The sequence below is a fragment of the Saimiri boliviensis genome, chromosome 10 (assembly GCF_048565385.1).
Source record: "Saimiri boliviensis isolate mSaiBol1 chromosome 10, mSaiBol1.pri, whole genome shotgun sequence".
Taxonomy (NCBI): Eukaryota; Metazoa; Chordata; class Mammalia; order Primates; family Cebidae; genus Saimiri; species Saimiri boliviensis.
Genome location: NC_133458.1, coordinates 89,428,246 through 89,452,820, shown reverse-complemented (window position 1 = coordinate 89,452,820; position 24,575 = coordinate 89,428,246). Strand labels below are relative to the sequence as shown.

Below are 24,575 nucleotides of genomic sequence, written 5' to 3'. Positions count from 1 at the left end.
CCACCCTTAGGGCCGTGGGTGTAATAAGGATGACAGTGTGAGGTCCTTTCTAAGCAGGAATGAGACCTTCCTTCTGGAACTTTTTGACATACACCAGGTCACCTGGACAGAAAGGGTGGCAGGATCTTGTCAGATCAGGAGCTGGATTAGGGTCTGCTTCCTGGACAAGTGGTTGAATAATATCTTGGAGAGACTGCAAGTATTGTAACACGTTAGCTTGGGATATTTCTGCTAACTGGGTATCCCTCAATTTAGGCAAAACAGATGGGGTCCTCCCATACATGATCTCAAAAGGAGAGAATCCCACCTTGTAAGGGGTGCACCTGCCCCTAAGAAGGGCTAAAGGAAGGAGACTTACTCAATTTTCACCGGTCTCCAGGATTAATTTGGTAAGAGTACTTTTTAGGGTATGGTTCATGTGTTCTACCTGTCCAGAGCTCTGGGGTCGGTAGGCACAATGGAATTTTCACTGAACATTTAATGCCTTGCTGACTGACTAAGCTATGGACAAGGTGAAGGCCAGCCCATTATCAGACCCTATAGCAACAGGCAATCCATAACGAGAGATAATTTCATTGAATAAGAACTTTACCACTGTAGTGGCAGTTTCGTTCTTAGTGGCAAAAGCCTCTGTCCATCCGGAAAACGTGTCTGCCAACACCAGGCGGTACTTATACCCTGCCCAATGTGGCTTCACTTCGGTAAAGTCAACTTCCTACCTCTCTCCTAGGCTATGTTCTTGGAGACGATGGCCCAATCCAGGCTTCAGGCCTTGCCTGGCATTCACCTGTGCACAAGCTGTGCATCGGAAGGCCACTTGGCTAGTTAAGTCCTGGAGGTGTAGGATTTTAAATAGCTTCTCAAAAGTTGGGCCAACTTTGTTTCTCCCAATTGGGTGGAAGAGTGGAGGCAGCTGATTAAGGCCTCTCTGAGGGCCCGGGGCAGGAAGATTCTGGAGTCTGGAAGGATCCACCATCCATCCTGATTTTTACTGGCTTGCAGATCCGATGCCTGCTTTTCTTCTTCAGAAGAGTATGCTGGGTGGTCGGGTAAATCAGGCTGTGGAAAAGAGATGGCTGGAAGCAGAGTTAGTGGAGTAACCGGGAGTGCAGCAGCATCATAGGCAGCACAGTCTGGCTTTTGGTTTCCCCTAGCACCAGCAGTATTTTCCTTCTGATGTCCTTTGCAATGAATTCCAGCCACCTGTAGGGGGAGCCAGACAGCCTTGAGCAGGGCTAAAATCTCTTAAGTTGTTTTTAACAGTTTTTCCTGCTGAGGTGAGTAGCCCCCACTCTTGATAGATGGCCCCATGAACATGTACAGTAGCAAAAGCATATCTGCTATCAGTGTAGATGTTAACACGTTTGTCCTTACCCCATCGGAGGGCTTCAGTAAGGGCAATTAACTCAGCCTTCTGCACAGAGGTACCAGCTGGCAGTGCCTGGGCCCACAGTACGGTCTCTGTGGTAATAGCCATACCAGCTTTTCGTACCCCTTGCTTAAGGAAACTGCTACCATCCGTAAACACGGTGGCGTCTGCCTTTTCCAAAGGAGTGGAGATCACATCTACCTGTCTCTGTAGTTTCTAGTAATTCCTGGCCGTCGTGGATGGGGTGATGAAGTCTGGATTAGGGAGCAGAGTAGCTGGATTTAAATACCTTGTTGGGGAGAAAGTTAAGCAAGGCTGATCTAACAGCAAACTCTGATACTGCAGGATGGAGGCATTAGACATCCATTTGCCTAGAGCACCTTGTAGCAGAGTCTCTACAGCATGTGGTGCTGTAAGAGTTAACTTCTGGGCCGGGCGCGGTGGCTCAAGCCTGTAATCCCAGCACTTTGGGAGGCCGAGGCGGGTGGATCACGAGGTCGAGAGATTGAGACCATCCTGGTCAACGTGGTGAAACCCCGTCTCTACTAAAAATACAAAAAATTAGCTGGGCATGGTGGCACGTGCCTGTAGTCCCAGCTACTCAGGAGGCTGAGGCAGGAGAATTGCTTGAACCCAGGAGGCGGAGGTTGCGGTGAGCCGAGATTGTGCCATTGCACTCCAGCCTGGGTAACAAGAGCGACGCTCTGTCTCAAAAAAAAAAAAAAAAAAGAGTTAACTTCTGGCCCAAAGTGAGCTTATCAGCCTCATGAACTAGGCTTGCTGCTGCCACAATTGCTCGTAGACAACTCGGCCACCCAGAGGCCACAGGGTCCAGTCTTTTAGACAAATATGCCACTGGGCGTCTCCATGGGTTTGAGTGAGCACCCCTTTAGCCACTCCCTGATTTTCATGGACAAGTGAAATGGTTTTGAGATGTTTGGAAGGGTTAAAGCCAGGGCCTCTGTCAGTGCCTTTTTTAAGTTTTGGAAAGCCTGCTCTTCCGTATCAGTCCAAACTAAAGGGCCATTTCCTCCTGTAGCTGTGTACAGAGGCTTGGCAATTTCCGCAAACCCAGATATCCACAGGCGACAGTATTCCACCGCCCTCAAGAGTTCATGTACCTGTTTCTTGGTAGTTGGGGTAGGGATTCATCAGATGGCCTCCTTTTGAGCATTTGTGAGTGCTTTTTCCTCGGTTTAGTTCATATCCCAAGTAGGAGACCCTAGAAAGACAGAGCTGGGCCTTTTTGGCTGAACCCGATACCCAAGCTCCTCAAGGAGGTAAAGCAAGTCCTTAGTATGTTGCAGACAGCTTTTGGCAGTCTCAGTAGCCAATAATAAATCCTCCACATATTGGAGTAGGGTACAGTTGGGATGGCTGGCTCAGAATGCCACAAGGTCCTGCTGAAGGGCTTCCCCAAAAAGAGTTGGAGAATTTTTAAAATGCTGGAGCAACCAAGTCCAAGTTAATTGGGTTGTGTCTCCTGAACCAGGGTCTCTCCATTCAAAAGCAAAAATGGGTTGGCTCTTAGGAGCCAAAGGAATGGCAAAGAAGGCATCTTTTAAGTCCAGGACAGTGTACGCAGTATGTTCTGGTGGGAGCAAGCTGAGCAGTGTATATGGATTAGGGACAGTTGGATGGACTGTGACCCTCCATTTGTTAACTTCCCACAAGTCCTGTACAGTCTGGTAATCATTTGTTCTGGGTTTCTGAACTGGCAGAAATGGAGTGTTCCAAGCAGACTGGCAAGGTGTTAAGTATATTGGCTCATAATAGCCATTGAATGTTGGGGCTGATTTCCTCTCTAGCCTGCTGACTCATAGGATATTGTTTGACCTGAACAGGCAGGTCATCAGCCAGAGGTTCTACAACCACCAGTGGATGATGTTTTGCCAGTCCTGGGAGGTTTGATTCTGCCCAAACTTGGGGAAAAAGAGCTTGCAGATCTGGTAGGAGAGGGTTAATTTTGTTTTCTCTTGGGGGTGAAGATGAGAGTAAAAGATAGTCCTCTGACAGAGGAATGGTCAGCAGGGGCTGAGTGGGAGGGGGTTTTGTGTCTCCTAACTTGAGATGAGTTTGCTGAGCCTGGAAGGAGATGGATATCTGCAGCTTGTGGAGCCGGTCATGCCCAAGAAGGGGGAAAGGGCACTCTGGAACTACTAGAAATGAATGGGTTACTCTCTTTTGACCTAAGTTTACTTCACGTGAGTGGGTGACAGGATATTCCTGAATAGCTCCAGTAGCCCCCCTGTACAGCCATTCTCTTGTTAGAAACACTGCCCAAGGGTGTCTGTAGTACAGAATGTCCAGCCACCTTGTCTATTAAAAAGGATACAGGCTGGCCCCCCACAGTAGCAGTAACCATGGGCTCCTGGGGGCCAAGTGAAAAGGAGCCCTGGTCCTGTCAATCATCAGATTGTTCCACTGTAGGGAGGGTGAGGACCCTTTTTCGTTCTGTTTCTTCTCTGGTTTTAAAGGGCACTCATTTTTCTGGTGTCCAGTCTGTTTACAGTGAGCACACTGGTTCCTTTGCGGGGGAGCCTCCTCATCTTTCTGGCTTTTTTCAGGCTATTTTCAGGAGCCACCAGGTCAAACCGGATGTAAACTCAGTAGGCCTCCTGGAGGCACTGTAACGCTCCGGGTGACTCATTGGCCCTCTGAACAACTTCAGTGGTCTTAGACAAGTTCATAGGTCTCCTGGTGGCTCCTTGAATACCCGCACAGAGATACCAGTGGGAATCTTTGAAAGCCCTCTTTCCCCCCAAGGTATCAGTGTCCCGCTCAGGTCTGGTAGAAGGAAAAACCTCAAGAAGGTCTTGGGCTTCCTCCTTAGGCTTCCCTTCTGAGCTAAGGAAATGGTTTCTGGCTTCCCTTCTAATTTGGTCCCTCTCTTCAGAGGTGAAAAGGGTAAGAAGGAGTTGCTCGCAATCGTCCCAGGTGGGCCTATGAGTCTCGAGCACAGACTCCATTAGCAGTTAGGACCTGGGGATTCTCAGAAAATGGAGGATTTTGAGCCCTCTAATTACAGGTCAGAGGTGGAAAATGGAACATAGACTAAAAACGGAGCAGCAGGACACTCACTGCCTGACGGGGGTGGTGCTTTCCTCAAGGGGAGGAGTGGAGTAGCTTCCTCTGACCGGACGGGACGTAGCCATGAGGCAATAGGTAGCTCAACTGCCAGGAACAATGGCTCAGTGGGTGGAGGCGGTGGCGGCGGGGGCGTGCAGGAGGTGCTGCTGAAGAGATTGTGGGGGATCCTTGGGGAGTGGGGGGTTTATAAGGTGGGGGTAATGGGTACAGATAGCTTTTCTCTTCCTCAGAGGAAGGCAACACAGTGAGCAATAGGTTGGGGCAGGGAAGGGATTTTATTCAGAAGAAACTTAGAGGTGGGGTAATGAACAGCACCAGATTGGAGCCACAGGGGAGGGTTCGGAACCAAACTTAAGCCATTGATCAATATAAGGGAACTGATCAGGATGCCTGGGCTTTCTGGTAACAACCTGCCACACAGTTTGAACTGTTGCGAGGTTTAATGACCCTTCTGGGGGCCACCTCGTTTCGAATTTCGAGTTTGCCTTTTTAAAGGTGGACTCTGTAGCCCTCTGAGAAGCCTAGAGAGAAATTAACATACACTGTGGGGGGGGGCTCAGTGACTGGGGCTTGGGGGGAAGAGTTTCCCATCTCTGAAAGCAATAGTTAACAGGATTTTAAGCTGAAATGTCAGACCCAACACAGACAAAAGTATTCATGGCCTGAGGGTGTGGAGAATCAGAAAAACTGGAAGATTATAACCAGGACAAACAAGAAAATGGCTACAGCCACTATTTCTTGCCACAGCGTCGAGTATTCTCAGACACTGAATTGTGGGGAGAAGGTAGAACGCGGGGCCCAAAGAGTTCCTGGTCTACAGGATCTGGGTAGCCTGCTCCTTGATTTACATCCAAGATACCTCAGATGTCTCCACATCGTAAAGGCAGTGTTCAGAATTGGCCCTTTCCTTTAAGGGTTTGAGGAAGGATAACAAAGCCAAGTCCTGAAGACGCTGGACTTACTGAGACACAGGAAAACGAGACTATCGGGATAAAGGATGGGGATGAGGAGGAAAAGGGCCACCTGAAGTTTCCTGAAAATTAGAGATCGACCACAGGGGAGCATAATATGAATGCAGAAGAATTAGAGTGTTCTGGGTATAGGTTTCTTTATACAGTGCCCCCCACAACTTTCCTGTTTAAGGGCACTGGGAAAGTTGTGGGGTGACAGAAAACGTGGTCAAGGAGGTCTGCAGGATGGCTATTTTGAATCCACCGCTGTTCTGAGAAAAAAGGAGATGCGCCCAGTCGTTGGGGCATGGGGTATGACAATCCAGACGCCAACAATCTTTGTGGTGTCATGATTCACGGGCTGGTGAATGTTTTTCACAACTTTCCCCATAACAACACCTAATCTGTGTTTGACAGAAAATGCAGGACTGGGATAGCCAGCCCAACTGGCCAATGAGGGATTTTACCTCCTCAGATGGGAAGTCTGTACTGAGTACCTCAGAGAAGTCTTCCCCTAGCCACCTTGGCAGTATCAGCGGCAGGACATACAGTTTTAAGCGGACACCAAACAGAACAATAGACACTGGGACATACAAACAGTTACTATGGTTTTGACAAACAGGAGTCCCATGTTGGGATCGGTTAGATGCCTCCCTGGCCGTTCCCCTGATGGAGACGTTGGACTCCTCTTAGTATTGGCAGACTGGTATAAACCCCCGATGAGGACCGAGCTGAGCTCACTGCCATTAGCCTTATGAGGTAGCCACGGAAATGCAGGTCAAGGCCCTCTTGGGCTCCGTAGCTTTCACCTTGGAGCCACAAATTGGAATCTCAAGGGCAGGCCCTTGAACTCCCCATTCACTCACACATGCACTCACCATTTACACAGAGTTTATTGCACTTTTCATACCCGTTGTAAGATAGAATTCACTCTAAATTGAACAAGAAAGAGAAAGAGAGAGCAAGAGAGAGAAATCAGAGACACTCACTCACAGAAACAGACTCTGCCTTCCAGTGTACTGGAGTGCCGGCAGAGCTAACAGAAACCAGGGCTCTGTCCTCCAGAGTCCTGGAGTGTTGACAGTCATGAGGGAAGGCCCTTATCAGGACCGGTTCCCTCCCAGAGACAGACAGAGTCAGATCTGACTTACCTTCCTGGGACCAGAGATAGAGGACTCAGGAATCGAATTTGGTGGGCACACCAGTGGTCAATCCATTCCCCTCCTGACAGCAGTGGGCTGCGGGGCCCTGAAACGTCTCAGGGGGCACCTCCCCTGTAGGCTGCTATTCATCCGGGGAAGGCCAGAACGAGCCCAGTCATGCCTGGTGGCAATAAAAAAAATATTAAATCTCACTGGGGCCTCCAAAATGTACCAGAGCAAGTCAAGGAATGCACCACACTCAGACTGAATTATGAGTCCTTTATTATGCCGGTGACTGAGAGGTGGCTAACGCCCAATATTCTCTCAGCTCCTAAGAAAAAGTTAGGTGGTCTTTTATACCCTAGTTTTAAAAGGGAGGGGGAACCTAGCTGAAGCACATTTTTCATAAAAGCGGAGTAAGCAAAACGTTAAAAGATAAACTAGTACATGAGAAATAAAACAGTGCCAGGTGCCAGGGGTAAAGCTGTCATGAAAAACATACAACTTATAGATAAATGGGGCTCTGGGCGCTCAACAGCACCTGCATTCCCAGGCTCTGCTGGTACCACTTAACTCGGCCTCTTATCAACAAATGCATTCCTGGAGGTGCCCAGTGTCAGCCTGCCCCAGCTACATACTGTAGTTACATACTTAGTGAAGGGAAAATAACTAAAATGATGAGGGTAAGATGGAGTCTGTCTGGCTCAACAAGTAATAGAAAGCCTGAACAGCTTTTAGTCTGAGAAAGAAGAGTGGTAGTTTTAGCTAGCAAAAAGTAGATGATCACAAGAGAGTCTGCATTTTTACATAAATAGTGCAGCCGTATGCATTTGCAATCATGCATTTGCAATCGTGCATTTGTCTCAGGTGAGCTTCAGAGTGATGACTTTGAGTTCTGTCTGTCCTTTTGTCCGCAAGGAATTTCCTGTGGGCAAATTGTGAGGGAGATACGTAGCTTCTTATCTTTATAGCTGTTTTGTTTAGGAATAAAATGGGAGTCAGGTTGGCCTGATATAGTTCCCAGCATGACTCTTCTCTTGGCTTAGTGATTTGGGGGTCCTGAGATTTTCCTTTCACACCTTGTAGCTGTCTATAAAACCTCAGAAAATTTTAAATAGGGCATCCGAATTGAGTAGGAAGGAAGCAGCTCTCTGATGTCACATCTAAGGAAGTTAGGGAACAGAGTTTAGGCACTTGTTCAGGGCACAGCCAAAGAGCTGAGACTAGTACATACTTTAATGTGTATGTATATGTTAAAAAGTTTGTGAATTATTTAAGCTCCCACATTTTACTGAATTTTAGTTTTTGGGAAAATATGATTCAAGCATTTATTGATCTCTGTTCTGTGCTAGACACTAGAGAGTCCTTATGATTGAGATTATTCCTGACCTTGATTAGCTTATAGAAAAACATTGATCTGATAGGACCTGATTCAAGTCCTGGTCCTGTCAGTTAGTTCTAGAACCTTTGGTGAAGTCACTTTGTTGTTGTTGCTGGGGGGAGAACAAGGCCTCTGTTGCCCACACAGGTCTCAAACTCCTGGGCTCAAGCTGTCCTCCTCCCTCTGTGTCCCAAAGTGATCACAGGCATCAGCCACCGTGCCTGGCTGAAGTCACTTAATCTTTATGTTTCTTCCACAAGATAGGGACAGTAACACTTGCCCCAGGATATTATTTTCTAAACTAGTGGTTTTCATAGCTGATCCCAGACTAGCTTCATGTGGAAACTTGTTAAGATGCACATTTTCAAGTCTTACTCCCGACCTGAATCAGAAACAGGTGATGAGGCCCAGCAATGTGGGCATGTCTGTGTGTTTCATTTCCTCAAACATTATTTTAAACATATTTTGAGAAACTTGTAGAGTTGTAAGAAATGATACAGAAAGATCCCTGTATCTTACATAGTTTCTCCCAATGATAATATCTTGGGTGAATCCCAATTATCTGATACAGATCTCAGTCAATTAAGAAGTTTATTTTGCCAAAGGGAAGAACGTGTGCCCATGACACAGCCTCAGGAGGTGCCGATGGCATGTGCCCAAGGTGGTTGGGGCAAAGCTTGGTTTTATACATTTTAGGGAGACAGAAGACCTCAATCATTATATGTAAGATGAACATTGGTTTGATCTAGGAAGGTGGGACAACTTGATGCGAGGGAGAAGGCTTCCAGGTCACAGGTATTTAAGAGACAAATGGTTGCATTCTTTTGAGTTTCTGATTAGCCTTTCCAAATGAGTCAATTAGGTATGTGTTTATCTCGGTGGACAGAGGCATGACTTTGAATAGAATGGAAGGCAGGTTTGCCCTAAGCAGTTCCCAGCTTGACTTTTTCCTTTAGCTTAGTGATTTTGGTGTCCCAAGATTTATTTTCCTTTCACATTTGCAAAACTATGGTCACTATTAGGATATTGACATTGATGAAGTCAAGAAAGAACATCTATCACCACAAGGATCCCTTGTGTGGTAGGATATAGCCAACATTTCTCCTCCTATCCTGCCCCTATCCCCAACCCCTGGCAACCAGGAAATCTGTTGACTACTTTGATAATTTTGTCATGTCAAACAAGTTATATAAATGGAATCAAACAGAGTTTGGGTTTGGCTTTTTTTAGTCAGCAGAATTCTCTGTAGGTTTATCAAAATAGTTCTTTCCATTTTATTGCTGAGTAGTATACAGAATGGATGTACAAGGATGACATCTGGGTTCCCAACTTTTAGCTGTTAGGAGCAAAGCTACTATGAGCATTCATATACAGGTTTTTCGTATGATTAATCTGTGATTTAACAAATCACAGGTGCTTCTTATGCAAGTCAGGTTTGAGAATTTCCCCAGACTTGCAGTAGCCTTTCTGCTCCCACCTTTGCATTACAGTGTGCTCTCAATGGAATATCCAGAGTGATCCTTTCAAAAATGAGATCACACGGGATCCCAAGATGGCCAAATAAGAGGCAGCTCTGGAAAGCAGCTCCCAGCGAGAGAGATGCAGAAGCCGAGTGGTCTCCACAATTCCAAACTAGTTACCAGATTCATTTTGTGGGGCTGGTGGGACAGTGGGTATAAACCAAATAGGGCAAGTTGTGGCAAGGTGGGGCACTGCCCCACCCAGGAGGAGCGTGCAACTGACTGGAGGATAGGGAATCTCCCCCTCTGGGACTTTGGTTTGGATACAGTGCTCTACCCAAGCCCTCTACAACCCACAGAACAGGAGATCTTTGCTTGGCTGAAAAGCCTTAGCGAGCTGCCTGAACAGGACAGAACAGCAACTTTGGCCAGCGCTGGGGCTGTCAGCATAGATCTAGGCAGAAGCACTGGCTGATGCCGAGAAAGCCAAAAAGCCCGTGGGACGGAGCTACCTGCCCCCCGGTAAGAAGGGGAATGGAACGCAGGGAAACAGCCCAAACGGCAGGATGGGTCCCGGCGCTGCACAAAGCCCAGCAGGCCAAAAAGCTCTCTCTCCAGCATTAGGCACCCAGAAGGTCCGAGAGCGACCAGGCTGTTTTAGGCTTGAAGGTGCAGTTTTGCCAGGCACCCTTGGTTGTTTCATGTCTCTATCATTGCCTCCCCACTATTCTTTTAATCTCAATTTTTCTTCAAAGAAGTTTTACCCACCTGCTATATATATGTAAAGTTATATTTTAATATATGTGTATGTGTATATATGTATATGTACAAGTCAGAAGAGAGTGGGGGCCAATATTTAACATCCTTAAAGAAAAGAACTTTCAACCCAGACTTTCATATCCAGCCAAACTAAGCTTCATAAGTGAAGGAAAAATAAAATCTTTTGTGAACAAGCAAGTATTCAGAGATTTCATCACCACCAGGACTGCTTTACAAGAGCTCCTGAAAGAAGCGTTAAACATAGAAAGGAACAACCAGTACCAGCCACTCCAAAAACATATCAAGTGGTAAAGAGCATAAACACAATGAAGAAACTGCATCAACTAATGGGCAAAACAGCCAGCTAGCATCAAAATGGCAGGATCAAATTCACACATAACAATATTAACCCTAAATGTAAATGGGCTAAATGCCCCAATCAAAAGACACAGACTGGCAAATTGGATAAAAAGTCAAAACCAACCCATTGGTTTGCTGTATCCAGGAAAACCATCTCACAGGCAAGGATACACAAAGGCTCAAAATAAAGGGATGGAGGAAGATTTACCAGGCTGCTTCTGCTGGCCTAATGTCTCAGAACTTTGGTGTCCTTGGTCTTAGACACCACTTTGACATCCACTATCCGGTGGGTGGTGATCTTTTGGATGGTTTGCATGGAGTTGCTGCTGTCCAGGGCATCACTAAGACTGAAGTCCTTGCCATCTTCCAGAAGGCAGCGGTAGGTGGTGATCTCAGCCTCCAGCTTGACCTTGATGTTCAGCAGAGCCTCATACTCCTGGGCCTGGTGCTGTCCCTCTGCCCGGGTCTGTGCCAGCTCTGACTCCAGGTGCAGCAGGATCCCATTGAGCTGCTCCATCTGCAGGGTGTAGTGGGCCTCCACTTCCCTCAGGCTGTTCTCCAAGCTGATCTTCATATTTCTCATGGAGTCCAGGTCAATCTCCAAGGACTGGACTGTACATCTCAGCTCTATGAGCATCATCTCAGCAGCTTCAACCTCAGTGGACTGTGTGGTGACCATTATGGTGCTCTCCTCAATCAGCTGAGTCCAGTACTTGCCCAGCTCCTCTCGGTTCTTCCGAGCCAGCTCGTCATATTGAGCCCGGATTTCTGCCATGATCTTGGTGAGGTCCTGAGATTTGGGGGCATCTACCTCCATAGTCAACCCAGAGCTGGCCATCTGAGCTTGTAGGCTGTTAATTTCCTCTTCATGGTTCTTCTTCATGAAGAGCAGCACCTCCTTGAGAGCCTCGATCTCTGTCTCCAGCTGCAGCTGAGTGACATTGGTGTCATCGATGACCTTGCAGAGACCATGGATGTCACTCTCCACAGACTGGCACATGGCCAGCTATCTCATACTTGATTCTAAAGTCATCAGCACCAAGACAGGCATTGTCAATCTGCAGAGCGATGCGGGCATTGTCCACAGTATTTGCAAAGATCTGAGCCCTCAGGTCCTCGATGGTCTTGAAGTAATGGCCCCAGTCTCTGACCTGGGGTCCCTTCTTCTCCAGGTGCTCCCAGATTTTGCTCTCCAGCTTCGGTTCTTGGTCTCCAGTCTCCTGACTCTGTCCAGGTAGGAGGCCAATGAAATTTTTTTGAAGGAAAGATAAAAGCTGTGGTAACTTTTAGTTCATGTGACTTTAATATTTGAGAAGTAAAAACACCCTTAAAGATTATCGGTAAAATGCAGATGTAATCAAAATGTGCTTGTGATTTCTGCACATTGATTTTGTATCCTGAGACTTTGCTGAAGTTGCTTATGAGTTTCAGGAGATTTTGGGCTGAGACGATGGGGTCTTCTAAATGTAAAATCAAGTCATCTGCAAATAGAGACAATTTGACTTCTTTTCATAATTGAATACCCTTTATTTCTTTCTCTTGCCTGATTGCTCTGGCTAGAACTTCCAATACTATATATTTTCTTCTTCTTCTTCTTCTTTTTTTTTTTTTTTTTAGTTTTTTTCCAATACTATATTGAATAGGAGTGGTGAGAGAGGGCATCCTTGTCTTGTGCCGGATTTCAAAGGGAATGCTTCCAGTTTCTGCATGTTTAGTATGATATTGGCTGTGGGTTTGTCATAAATAGCTTTTATCAGTTTGTGATACATACCACTGATACTAATTTAGTGAGGGTTTTTAGCATAAAGGGCTGTTAACTTTTGTCAAAGGCTTTTTCTGCGTCTATTGAGATAATCATGCAGTTTTTGTCTTTGGTTCTGTTTATGTGATGGGTTACATTTATAGACTTGTGTATGTTGAACCAGCCTTGCATCTCCAGGATGAAGCCTACTTGATCATGATGAATAAGCTTTTTGATTTGCTGTTGCATTCTATTTGCCAGTATTTTATTGAAGATTTTTGCGTCGATGTTCATCATGAATATTGGCCTGAAGTTTTCTTTTTTGGTTGCATCATTGCCCGGTTTTGGTATTAGGATGATGATGTTGTCTCATAAAATGAGTTGGGGAGGATTCCCTCTCTTTATATTGTTTTGAATAGTTTCAGAAGGAATGGTACCAGCTGCTCTTTGTATGTCTGGTAGAATTCAGCTGTAAACCCATCTGGACCTGGACTTTTTTGAGTTGGTACGCTATTAATTGCTGCCTCAACTTCAGCCCTTGTTATTGGTCTATTCAGGGATTCAACTTCTTCCTGGTTTAGTCTTGGGAGAGTGCAAGTGTCCAGGAATTTTTCTGTTTCTTCCAGGTTTACTTGTTTATGTGCATAGAGTTGTTTGTAATAATCTCTGATAATGGTTTGTATTTCTGTGGAATCGGTGGTGACGTCCCCTTTATCATTTTTCGTTGCATCTATTTGATTCCTCTCTTTTCTTTATTATTAGTCTGGCTAGCAGACTAATAATTTTGTTGATCTTTAAAAAAAAAACAGCTCCTGGATTTGTTGATTTTTTGGAGGGTTTTTTATATATCTATCTGCTTCAGTTCTGCTCTGATCTTAATTATTTCTTGTCTTCTGCTAGCTTTTGAGGTTTTTTGATATTGCACCACTAACTCTTTCAATTTTGATGATAGGGTGTCAATTTTAGACCTTTCCTTGCTCCTTATGTGGGTATTTATTGCTATGAATTTCCCTCTAGACACTGCTTTAAATGTGTCCGAGAGATTCTGGTATGTTGTGTCTTCGTTCTCACTGGTTTCAAAGAACATCTTTATTTCTGCCTTCATTTCATTCTTTATCCAGTCTACATTCAGGAGCCAGTTGTTCATTTTCCATGAAGCTGTGCAGTTTTCAGTTAGTTTCTTAATCCTGAGTTCTAATTTGATTGCACTGTGGTCTGAGAGACTGTTTGTTATGATTTCCATTCTTTTGCATTTGCTGAGGAGTGATTTACTTCCAATTATGTGGTCAATTTTAGAGTAAGTGTGATGTGGTACTGAGAAGAATGTATATTCTATGGATTTGGGGTTAAGAGTTCTGTAAATGTCTGTTAAGTTCGCTTGGTCGCTTGATCTGCATTGAAGTCCCGGATTTCCTTGTTGATTTTCTGTCTTGTTGATCTGTCTAATACTGACAGTGGAGTGTTAAAGTCTCCCACTATTATTGCTCAGGAGTCTAAGTCTCCCTGTAGGTCATTAAGGACTTGCGCTATGTATCTAGGTGTTACTATATTGGGCATATATATTTAGGATCATTAGCTCTTCTTGTTGTAATGATCCTTTTATCATTATGTAATGCTCTTCTTTGTCTCTTTTGATTTTTGTTGGTTTAAAGTCCATTTTATCAGAGATTAGGATTGCCACCCCTGCTTTATTTTGCTCTCCATTTGCTTGGTAAATCTTTCATCCTTTTATTTTGAGTCTATGTGTGTCTGCGTATGTGTGTGTGTGGTTTAAAGTCTTTTTTTTTTTTTAATTGCCTTTTAGGTTTTGGGGTATATGTGAGGAACATGCAAGACTGTTGCATATATATATATATATATATATATATATATATATATATATATAACAAGAAAAAAGAGAGAGATATATACATACATATATACGTATATATGTATGTATGTATATATACCTCTCTCTCTTTTTTCTTGTTTCCTGCCTGTAGAATGTAAGCACTATAAATACCGGACAGTGTCTTCTGCTGTAATTTTAGAGCCTAGCACAAGTCCTGGCACATGGTAGGTTTTCACTGAAAATGAATGAATGAATTATAGAATTATACATGTGAAGTATAAAACGCTTTGTTGTCGATCGAGATGGCCAGCTGGAGACATATGTTAATTCTAGCTAAACCATATTATTGGTGCAGTTAATTAGAAATCAAGTGGCAACAGGAGGCCCCAAGGTAAAGACCATCCAGGAGCACAGTAATACCGGGGAACACCTCCGGGTGGTTGCAGAGCAGGGAATACTGCTCTGGTCTCACGAATGCCTTCTCAACATGGAGACTGCATGAGGGCCTCGTAAATAGGGCTTATGCCAAGATCTTTGAAAAGAGAGGCAACCTCTGCTCACAAGATCCGGGAGGGTCTTTGCAGATGGGAGCTTGCAAGAAAAGCCTTGCAGGGCAGAAATCATGGAAGGCCTCAGGCTCTGCCTAGGTTCTCAGAATATGGAGTGATTTTAATTGCTCTGTGTCTTCAATGCACGGGAGAGAAAAGCCCCTTGATGTGGTCAGCCCGGGTGGCTCCTCATCCACGGTATGATTCTGATGCAGCTGCCCCCGATAATAATCAGTGATCAACTCAGAGTGCTAGTTTAGCATGTCTTAGAAGGATCTCAAGTGCTGTTAAATGCTCAGAGCACGAGTTTGGCATGTCTTAGAAGGATCTCAAGTTCTCTCCTCCACCTCTTACCTACCGCTTCACCCTCTCCTTACATGCCCACAGGATCAATGAGATTATACTCATAATAAAAGTGTTTGAAGCCTGGAACTTGGGGCCAAGACAATTCCCACACTTGCACTGGTCCCCTGGACCCATGCTGTAAATTCTACTCTTGTGTCTCTGCCTTTATTTCCTTTTCTCAACCCCTCATCACCACCAGGACTAAGGGCACCCATGTACGAGGTTGGGGCTGGCACCCAACATCTGTGAACTGGATACTGGCATAATATGAATCATAAGGGGCCAATATTTTTCTTTATGTTAGTCATAGTGGGTAATTGCAGTCCTGGCCAAGGACTTGACATCAAAGGATGCTGGGAGGAGGTGATTCGGGAGAGAGAATGTTTACTGTGACTTGGCAGTTTATTCATTTAGTCCCCACAACAACCCTGTGACTGAGGGCATTATCTCTAGTTTGCAAATGAAACAGCTGTGGATAATTTTCCCCAAAGCACAGGGAAAACATTTGGGGCCAGATCTGCTAACTAGATGCTTATGATCCTATTACTGGTATGTGATATTTTTCAAAATAATTTCCACAATGGATGAAGGCTGGATGCAATGGCTCAGGCCTGTAATCCCAGCACTTTAGGAGGGTGAGGTGGGTGGAACTGCTTGAGCTGAGGAGTTTGAGACCAGCCTGGCCAACATGGTGAAACACTGTCTTTAAAAAAATACAAAATTTGCCATGTGTGGTGGTGGGCACCTATAATCCCAGCTACTCAGGAGGCTGAGACAGAAAAAATTGCTTGAACCTGGGAGGCGGAGGTTGCAGTAAGCCAAGTTTATGCCACTGCAAGACTCGGTCTCAAAAAAAATTTTTAAGTGGATGAAATTGTTAAAATGCTCATTCTGAATGAAGAGACCCCCCAAGCAGGCTTTGTGTGAGCAACATGGTTGTTTATTCACCTGTGTGCAGGTGGGCTGAGTCAAAAAAGAGAGTCAGTGAAGGGCGGTGGGATAGGAGTTAGTTTTTTTTTTTTTTTTTTTTTGAGACGGAGTTTCGCTCTTGTTACCCAGGCTGGAGTGCAATGGCGCGATCTCGGCTCACCGCAACCTCCGCCTCCTGGGTTCAGGCAATTCTCCTGCCTCAGCCTCCTGAGTAGCTGGGATTATAGGCACGCGCCACCATGCCCAGCTAATTTTTTTTTTTTTTTTTTTTTTTTTGTATTTTTAGTAGAGATGGGGTTTCACCATGTTGACCAGGTTGGTCTCGATCTCTCGACCTTGTGATCCACCCGCCTCGGCCTCCCAAAGTGCTGGGATTACAGGCTTGAGCCACCGTGCCCGGCCAGGAGTTAGTTTTATAGGTTTGGGTGGAGAGTGGAAAGTTACAGGAGTTACAGTTTAGGGCAGTTTTTTTGCGAACTGAGAGGGGGGTTGTAGGTTTGCAAGCTGGGAGGGGGTCATAGGGTCTGGAGTCATGAGGTTGACGAAGGTTGATTACAAAGTCCAGTGGCCCTATCAATTGGGGTGGGAATAAGAAACAATAGAGACTGTCTCAAAGTTAAGTAGGCTCCACAGGGGTTGATCATTTCTTCCCTTTTTCATGGTCTTCCAGGTATTTCAGATTTTCCAGGAACTCATCTGGAGTGTTCCTGCAGGTCACAGAGGTTAACATGGCATCCATGGTGCCCTCAGTTACCCTAAAAGACCTTATATTCCTGTCTTTTTATATTAGTAATATAAAGGAAAAAGAAATGAAGAGTGGAAGGCAGTGGAATATCAGGAAGGCCAGTACAAAGGCATGATGGGGCAGTGTTCTCAGGGCTTCTTTGAGTGGGATTGGGGGCAGCATGGGAATTTATACTGCTGGGAGATCTCAGAGCAAGGGGTGACATTGTGGGGTTGTTAAAAGGAGCATTTGTTGTATTGACTGACTGGTTATCGCTTGTATATGGTTTTGTGGGAATTGAGAGATTAATCGGATTACACAGGGTCCAAATAAGAGAAGGAGAAAGGTATCAGAGGGCTGAGGATTGGAAGAAGCCATGACATACAGTTAGAGAGTGTCCAGCCAGTCCAGTTAGGTCCAGAATAACCATTTGCCTGATTAGCGAGCTATTGGGCTCTTTTAATTTATTGATGGCATCATATACGAGGCCAGACTGGTTCACAGAAAAACAACATTCTTCCTTTCGGAATAGGCAAAGACCTCCTTTTTCAGCAGTCAGTAAATCAAGACCTCTGCAGTTTTGGAGGACAGCTGCAGCTAGGGAATTTACTTGAGCTTGAAGAAGGGATAGTGATTGAGTTAATTCTGCAATGCTAGCAGAGAAATCATCAGAGAGGCAATGGGAGGTGACAACTGAAGTAGTAAGGCCTGCTGTGCCTGTGCCGAGTGCAGTAGTAATTTCTAACCCTACAATTAAGGGATCAATGCAGTGACTCGTTTGTGTTGTGTTGGGACCACAAGGGGAACAGGGAGGCTTTCTACTCCGTTGGCAAACTGAATTTTGGGAATAAGGGAAACTAGGGTACAAGTGCCTGTCCAGTTGGTAGGAAGGCAGATGTAAGAAGAGGAACTGCAGAGGAAAAAAAGTCCTTGGCTTAGGCAAACCTGGAAGTGTAAACTGAAAAGATGAGAAAATGTTCTAGGGGGGCTGGGGCTTGGGACCCAAATGCCAAGGGAACCAGCAAGGGCTTCAGCTATTAAAGGTTGTAGTGGGTTTTGGTAGGGTAATTGTGTGGAGGGAGAGCTCTTGTTTTCATGGCGTATGAGAAAGCGTGTGGTATCTAGACAGGAAGAGGGGTCTGGAGGAGACTCTGAGGAGCAAGGGAAGGGTAGCCAAGGGTAAAGTGAGAAACAGGGTAAATGCCAACCTAGGGAAAACCTGCTCTTGACATTTTAAGGCTGCTGGTAATAAGGGTGGACTTCTCTGTAATTTGCAGTTTGTATGCTCCTATTTTTTGGTTAACTTGGGTAGCAGGGCTCTTGAGGTGAAGTGTAAAGGAACACAAAGAGGGCAGGAGATTTCCTAGGGGGATTCCAGTTGGTGATTGTCAGGAAATACATAAGGGAGTAGCGATAGGAATAGCTGTGTGGTTAGTCGTCTCAGAATGAAGGTCGAGGGGTGGGAGGTGGGGGTGGGTGGGTGTTGAGTCGACATAGGGGAAAAGATTATGTAGGCAGGTGCATAGAAGAGCAGCAGCCTGTTGGGATGTCTCTGTTGACTCTGCGTAGGAGGTAGAGGAGTTCTGGGGGTACAGGTGGAGGGTGTTAAAAAGGAAATCTGGAGGTGTAGAGAAATGGGAGAATTCCTTCAGTCGGTCAGCAGGGCTGGAATGGTACTGTAGTCGGATAAGGAAAGGGAAATGCAATAAGCCAGCAATCTCTGGCTAAGGAAGGGTTTGAGTTGGCTAGGAGAGAGTGGGTTAGGTTTATGGTATGTTGGAGGTAATCAGGGAGAGGTAGGGGGTAGCAGAAGAATGGGAGTGAGATTAAGCGTGAGTATAGAAGAAAATGAAAGGATTTCATCGGGGTGGAAGAACTGGAGTTCCCTGCCACTGAAGATTATCTGTCCACTCTAGGAGAGAATTAAGGGTGGCAGCCTGAGGGTAAAACCATGAAATATCAGCTGCAATTCCTGGAGGAAAACTGTAGCCCGGCAACTTAAACAAAAGCAGGGTATATAAATGTAAATGAATGCAGTAAATTTGAACACAGTTAGACAAGAAGTAATAGAAACAGAATTTCTGAGGTGTGGTTGAAGTAGTAGGGGCAACTGCGTTAAATAGTGGTATTAGGAAAAAGATGACTAATGAAAGTAAAAGGTTATGTTAAGTTTATATGGGGTTACTCTTTTACTTCGGGGATACTGGTGAGTTTAAGAGAAGTTGGGGAGAGTACTTACAACTTCCAGGAGGAGGCAGAGGAGTCAGGCCAGTTGTCTGATGGACACAGCTTTATCCTGGAATGATGGACCCACTGAGGAGGGTCTTTTAGACAGACAGTGGTTGGGGTGCTATAGACAACCAGGAAGGGTCCTGTCCACCAATGTTGCGGAGACCAAGGGGTTAGGCTTTTAACTAGGACTGACTGACCTTCTGGCTAGGGTGTTTTCATATGGCCGGGTATCTGGAGTGGGTAAGAGTAAATTAGCAGCCTGGTGGATTTCCTGTCTGGCTTGTTGGAGGACTGGAATATAGCCACCAAGACGACTGGTATCAGGAATAAAGGTAGGCCCAAGTGGAAAGGTGCAGCCATATAGGAGTTGAAAGGGGCTATTCTCTGTGGGTTCTTCAGGAGTGGCTCGAATCACGAGTTCTCTGCTGTGGATAACTCTGGCCTTGGCTGGGAGGAGTGCAGCCTTAAGGAGGGCCTTTATTAAGGGGGAATTTAAAATAGAGGACTCCTGTGTGGTGAGAAAACCTCTTTCTGCCCATATGGCGGCATGGTGGTGTAGGATGTGGAAGGCATATTTAGAGTCAGTATAGCCATTAACATGTAGTCCTTTGGCAAGAGTAAGAGCATGGGTTAAGGCAATCAGTTGAGCTTGCTGAAAAGTGGTGGAGGAGGGAGAGTGTGGCAGCCTCAATAATAGATGAGTGGGATACAACAGCATAGCCGGCTTTGGCCAGTGCCAACTGACTGGGCTTGGAGGAACTGCCAACAGTAAGCCATGTCTGGGTCTGGAATAGGAAAGAGAAATATGAGGAAATGCGGAGGAGGCTATGTGGATCAGGGAGGTACAGTCATGGGGTTCAGGGTTTGTGTCAGGTATTAGGTGAGAGGCCGGTTGAAGTCTGGACCAGGGGCAATGGTAACTGGGGGGGTTTTGATAGAGTGCAAAAAGCTGGAGAAGGCGAGGGGCTGAAAGGAAGGGTGTACGGTGTGAAGAAGAAACTAAACTTTGGAGGTGTGTGAGCTGTAGAGAGTAAGTGGAGCATAGCTTGTAATTTTAAGGGATTCTGGGAGTATTGCAGCTACAGCGGCCGCGGTGCATAAACATGACGGTCAGCCTAGGACTGTGAGGTTGAGCTGTTTAGACAAGAAGGCGAGTGGTCATGGGCCTGGCTCTTGTGTAGGGACCCTGACTGCACAGACTTTCACTTTTGCCATGTGAAAGGAGAAGGGCTGGGAGGAGTTGGGGAGCACTAGTGTAGGGGCTGTTTTTAAGGTCTTCCTTAGTGAATGAAAGGAAGAATGGGGGAAGGGTTTTTGATCTGTGGGGTTAGCTAAGTTTCCTTTTGTAAGTTCATAAAGTGGTTTGGTTATGGGGGGCAAAACCTGTATCCTGAGGTCAAAGTATCCTACAATGCCTAGGAAGGATAGAAGCTGTTGTTTAATAGATGGGGATGGGGTTTGGGAAATTAACTGGATATGGTTGGCAGGGAGAGTATGTTGGCAAAGAATTATAACAGATGGGGAATATATTTGGGCTTTAGAAAAAAGCATTTTTGAGTTAATAGTGAGTTGTGGAAGTGGGTATGGAAGATAGGAGGGTATAGGGGTTTGGTTCAACCAGGTGGATGGGAAGTACAATCTGATTTATGAGGCGGAGGTCTTGGCGAGTTAGTGGGAACTGAAAGGCCATGTTGTATTAAGCAAGTATGAGGAGGTGGTGTCCTGCACCCTAGGGTTAAGGTTGGGGGACATACGGGGAGCTACTGAGGGAGGTACAGGTTCAGGGAGGAGGGCGGCAGTGAGGTGTGGATGTAGCCCAGGAATAGTTAAGGAGGCAGAGAGTATTGCTAGGCTATCTCAGGCACACAGGAGAATGGACAAGTGGGGATGATTAGGAAAGAATATGCAAAGGAATGCTGGCCTAATTGACACCAGACTTGGGGAGTTTTGAGAGGCCTGGAGCCCTTGCCATCAGTTTCCACTATAGTTATGAGGCCAAGGAGACAGGGCCTTGAAAAGAAGGCAGCGTGGGGTGGGTGGCCCTGTGTTGATTAAGAAGGGGATGGACTTACCTTCCACTGTAAGAGTTCCTTGAAGCTTGGCATCCATGGTGGTCCAGGGGTACTCTGAGATGTTCGGGTAATGTCAGTCTTCAGCCGCCAAGCTGAAGAGCAGCGGTGTGAGTTGGGCAGTACCAATTCCAGTGGGGGCCTGCACAGACGAGGCAGGGTTTAGGAAGAATCCCAGGCTGTGGGCATTCCTTGGCCCAGTGGCCAGGTTTCTGACTCTTTAAGCAAGGTCCAGGGAGGGGCGGCTGGTTGCTGCAGTCTGGGCACTTTGAAGTCTCTGTGAGCCGGTGGTGCGGCTGGGGTTTGTCTTAGGGCACAGGCAGGCATCTGGACTTCTGAGATGCGCTGCCACTGCTATTGAACACCTTGAAGGTGAGGTTGATTAATTCCTGTTGTGAGGTTTGAGGGCCAGATTTTAATTTCTGTAGCTTTTTAATGTTAGGGGCTGATTGGGTGATAAATGTTCTTTAGGGGTGAGAGTAGAAGTAAGGATGACATTTAAGTCACTCCAGGGGAGATTACAGAACTGGGCTAAGTATTGGAGGATCTGATGAAAGGGAGCCTAATGATCGGCTGATTTGGGAAAGCTTGGATAAAGGGAAAGGAATGGGCACCGTAACTGTGCCTTTGGCTCCAGCCACCTCTTGAAGGGGGAATTGTTGGGTAGGGGTGGAGGAGTTAGCCATGGGACTAAACTGTATGAGTTTAGTCATACAGTTTGGATGTGAGGTCGGGAGGTGACGAGGGGTCATAAGGAGGTGGGTTGTGGACAGAGGAAGAGGAGGGAGGCTCTGGAAGGGTGTTTGGGCCTGGATTGGGCCTGGATTGGGCCTGGTTCAGACAGGCAGGGAGGAGAAAGGTCGGAAGGGTCGGTGGACAAGAAGGATTCTGGTTACTGGCAGAGGCAGGGGGGTGGAGGGAAGGGAGAGAAGGAGCAGAGATTAGGGAGGGATTAGAGTATAAAAAAAATGCCTGGATGTTTGGCACCTTAGACCATTTGCCCATTTGTTGACAAAAGTTGTTTAGATCTTGCAGAATAGAAAAATCGGAAGTGCTGTTTTCTGGCCATTTGAATTGAGGCGAGGTCATGTTATAGAGATGGTTAGGTTTCAGACTGGATGACAGTTGACGAGGTTTTAGACTTTTTAGAATTCAGGCTAGAGGAGAAGACAAGGGAATAGAGGGTAGAATATTGCCTCTGGTGAAGGAGATAAGTTTTAAGGAAATGAGTAGAGTAGAGACTAGGAGAAGGAGCCAGCAGCTACCAGAGTTTGCAGTAGGCATCCCTTACTGATTCCTGTGCTGTAGTGTGGGTGAGTGGTCAAGGCAGGCATCCTCGCAATTGACCAGACACCAAGGGAAGACTGTCTTCCCAAGTCCATGACCGATGTCAGAGTTTTTGAGCCAGAGGGAGAGACTTGTCTTCTCTGGGTTTATACAGATAAAGAGTGTCTTCTTTGTCTCTACTAGAAGGAGAAAGATTTAAAGGAAAGGAGAGAGAAAGAGACTTGTCTCCTCTTCTCTGAAGGAAAAGTGAGAGAGAGGGAGAGACTTGTCTCTTCTTCTCTGAAGGAAAAGCATGGGGGTGGGGAGAGACTTGTCTCCCCTTCTCTAAAGGAAAACAGAGAGAAACGGGGAGACTGCTTAGCTGATCTGAAGGTGGCAGAAGAGCTGTTTGGCACGCTAAGCTCGTGCTGCTGGTCTGGTCTGATGTGTTGAGGTCTCAGGTAGGTCTCTTCCCAGAGGGGGAGCAGGGACAGGGGGCTGGACTCCCCAAAGGAGAACCCTTGTCCCGCGTTTTGGCACCAAATGTTAAAACGTGAGCTCTGAATGAAGAGAACCCCCAAACAGGCTTTGTGTGAGCAACATGGCTGTTTATTCACATGGGTGTGGGCGGACTGAGTCCGAAAAGAGTCAGCAAAAGGGGTGGGATAGGAGTTGATTTTATAGGTTGTGGGGAAGGCAGTGGAAAGTTATAGGAGTTACAGTTTAGGGTGGTTTTTTGCAAGATGGGAGGGGGTTGTAGGGTCTGGAGTCACGAGGTTGGCAAGGTCAATTACAAAGCCCAATAGCCTTATCAATTGGGGCAGGAATAAGGAACAATAGAGAATGTCTCAAAGTTAAATAGGCTCCACAGGGGTTGATCATTTCTTCCCCTTTTCATGGTCTTCCAGGTACTCCAGATTTTCCAGGAACTCATCTGGAGTGTCCGTGCAGGTCACAGAGGTTAACATGGCGTCCTTGGGGCAGTCAGTCAGCCTAAAAGACCTTAGAGAAATGGTGTACAGACAATTGCAAAAACTAATTTTCAAGTTCCATAGAGAGGGCCCATGTACTTTACCCAATATCAAGTGCCTTATATTATACAAATAGAATAGTCAAATTTATATCATAAATTTAACTTCTCTCTCTCTCTCTTTTTTTTTTTTTTTGAAGACGGTCTCACTCTGTCACCCAGGCTGGAGTGAGGTGGCACAAACATGGCTCACTGCAACCTCAACCTCCTGGGCTTGGTGATCCATCCACCTAAGCATCCTGGGTATGCCACCAGGCCAAGCTAATTTTTTGTATTCTTTGTAAAGACCTAGTTTCACCGTGTTGCTCAGGGTGGTCTTGAACTACTTGTCTAAGAGATCTACCTACCTCAGTCTCCCAATGTGTTGGGATTACAGGTCTGAGCCACTGTGCCTGGCCATAAATTTAACTTCTTTGAAATTAATGTGTTAACAATAGTAAACATTAAACATTATTTTTTGTCTTTCCTTAAATAGCCTACATTTTTATTGTCTCTTTTAAATGCGTAACAATGAATAGATTTTTTTTTTTTTTTTTTTTAAGATCGAGTCTCTCTGCTGCTTAGGCTGGAGTGCAATACCATCATCTCAGCTCATTGCAACCTCTGCCTCCTGGGTTGAAGTGATTCTGCTGCCTCAGCCTCCCTAGTAGCTGGGCTTACAGGCATGCACCACCATGCCAAGCTAATTTTTGTATTTTTAGTAGAGACGGGTTTCACCATGTTGGTCAGGCTGATCTCAAATTCCTGACCTCAGGTGCTCCACCTGCCTCAGCCTCCCAAAATGCTGGGATTACAGGCGTGAACCATTGTGCCCAGCCACAGTGAACAGATCTTAAGTACACATGCAATTTGTTGAGTGTTGCCAATTGTGTATACCCTGTAACCACCATACCAAGATGGGGACCAGGATATTCTTGAATCCGATGTCCTTAGTGTACCATATGTGGTAGATACTCAACAAATATGTGATTTTGGTTTTTCTCTGCCGAACAGTCCAGGGGGATTTTTAAGTTAAGTATTGAAAACTTTGATGTTGACATAGGTAAACTAATATGGAAAATTTTAGCTGATGCTCTCCTTTCCTGCCAGAAGCAAAGTTACAGGAATATTAAAAGGTAAATAATAATCTTAGAGTTTTACTCAAAACTGAAAAAAAGGCACAGAAGCACTTTCTCTTCTTTTTCCTTCTGCATCAAGGATAGCCCAAATGAGAAAATAAAAAAAGGGGCATGGAAACAGGGTGGGGGTAAAAACAAAAAACAAAAAACAGTTTTTCTCAAGAACACTTAGACTTGAACCATTGATAGGGATTGGCTGTATGCGCACCCAAATCTCATCTTGAATTGTA

General features: G+C 45.7%; 1 protein-coding gene and 1 pseudogene across 1 annotated transcript in view; one reads left to right on the top strand and one right to left on the bottom strand.

The window, feature by feature from the left end:
* Positions 1 to 24,575, top strand: part of TOMM7 (translocase of outer mitochondrial membrane 7) — a 176,059-nt gene that overhangs the window by 14,730 nt on the left and 136,754 nt on the right. The window lies entirely within an intron of this gene.
* On the bottom strand, positions 10,738 to 11,511 carry LOC101035389 (keratin, type I cytoskeletal 18 pseudogene; annotated as a pseudogene).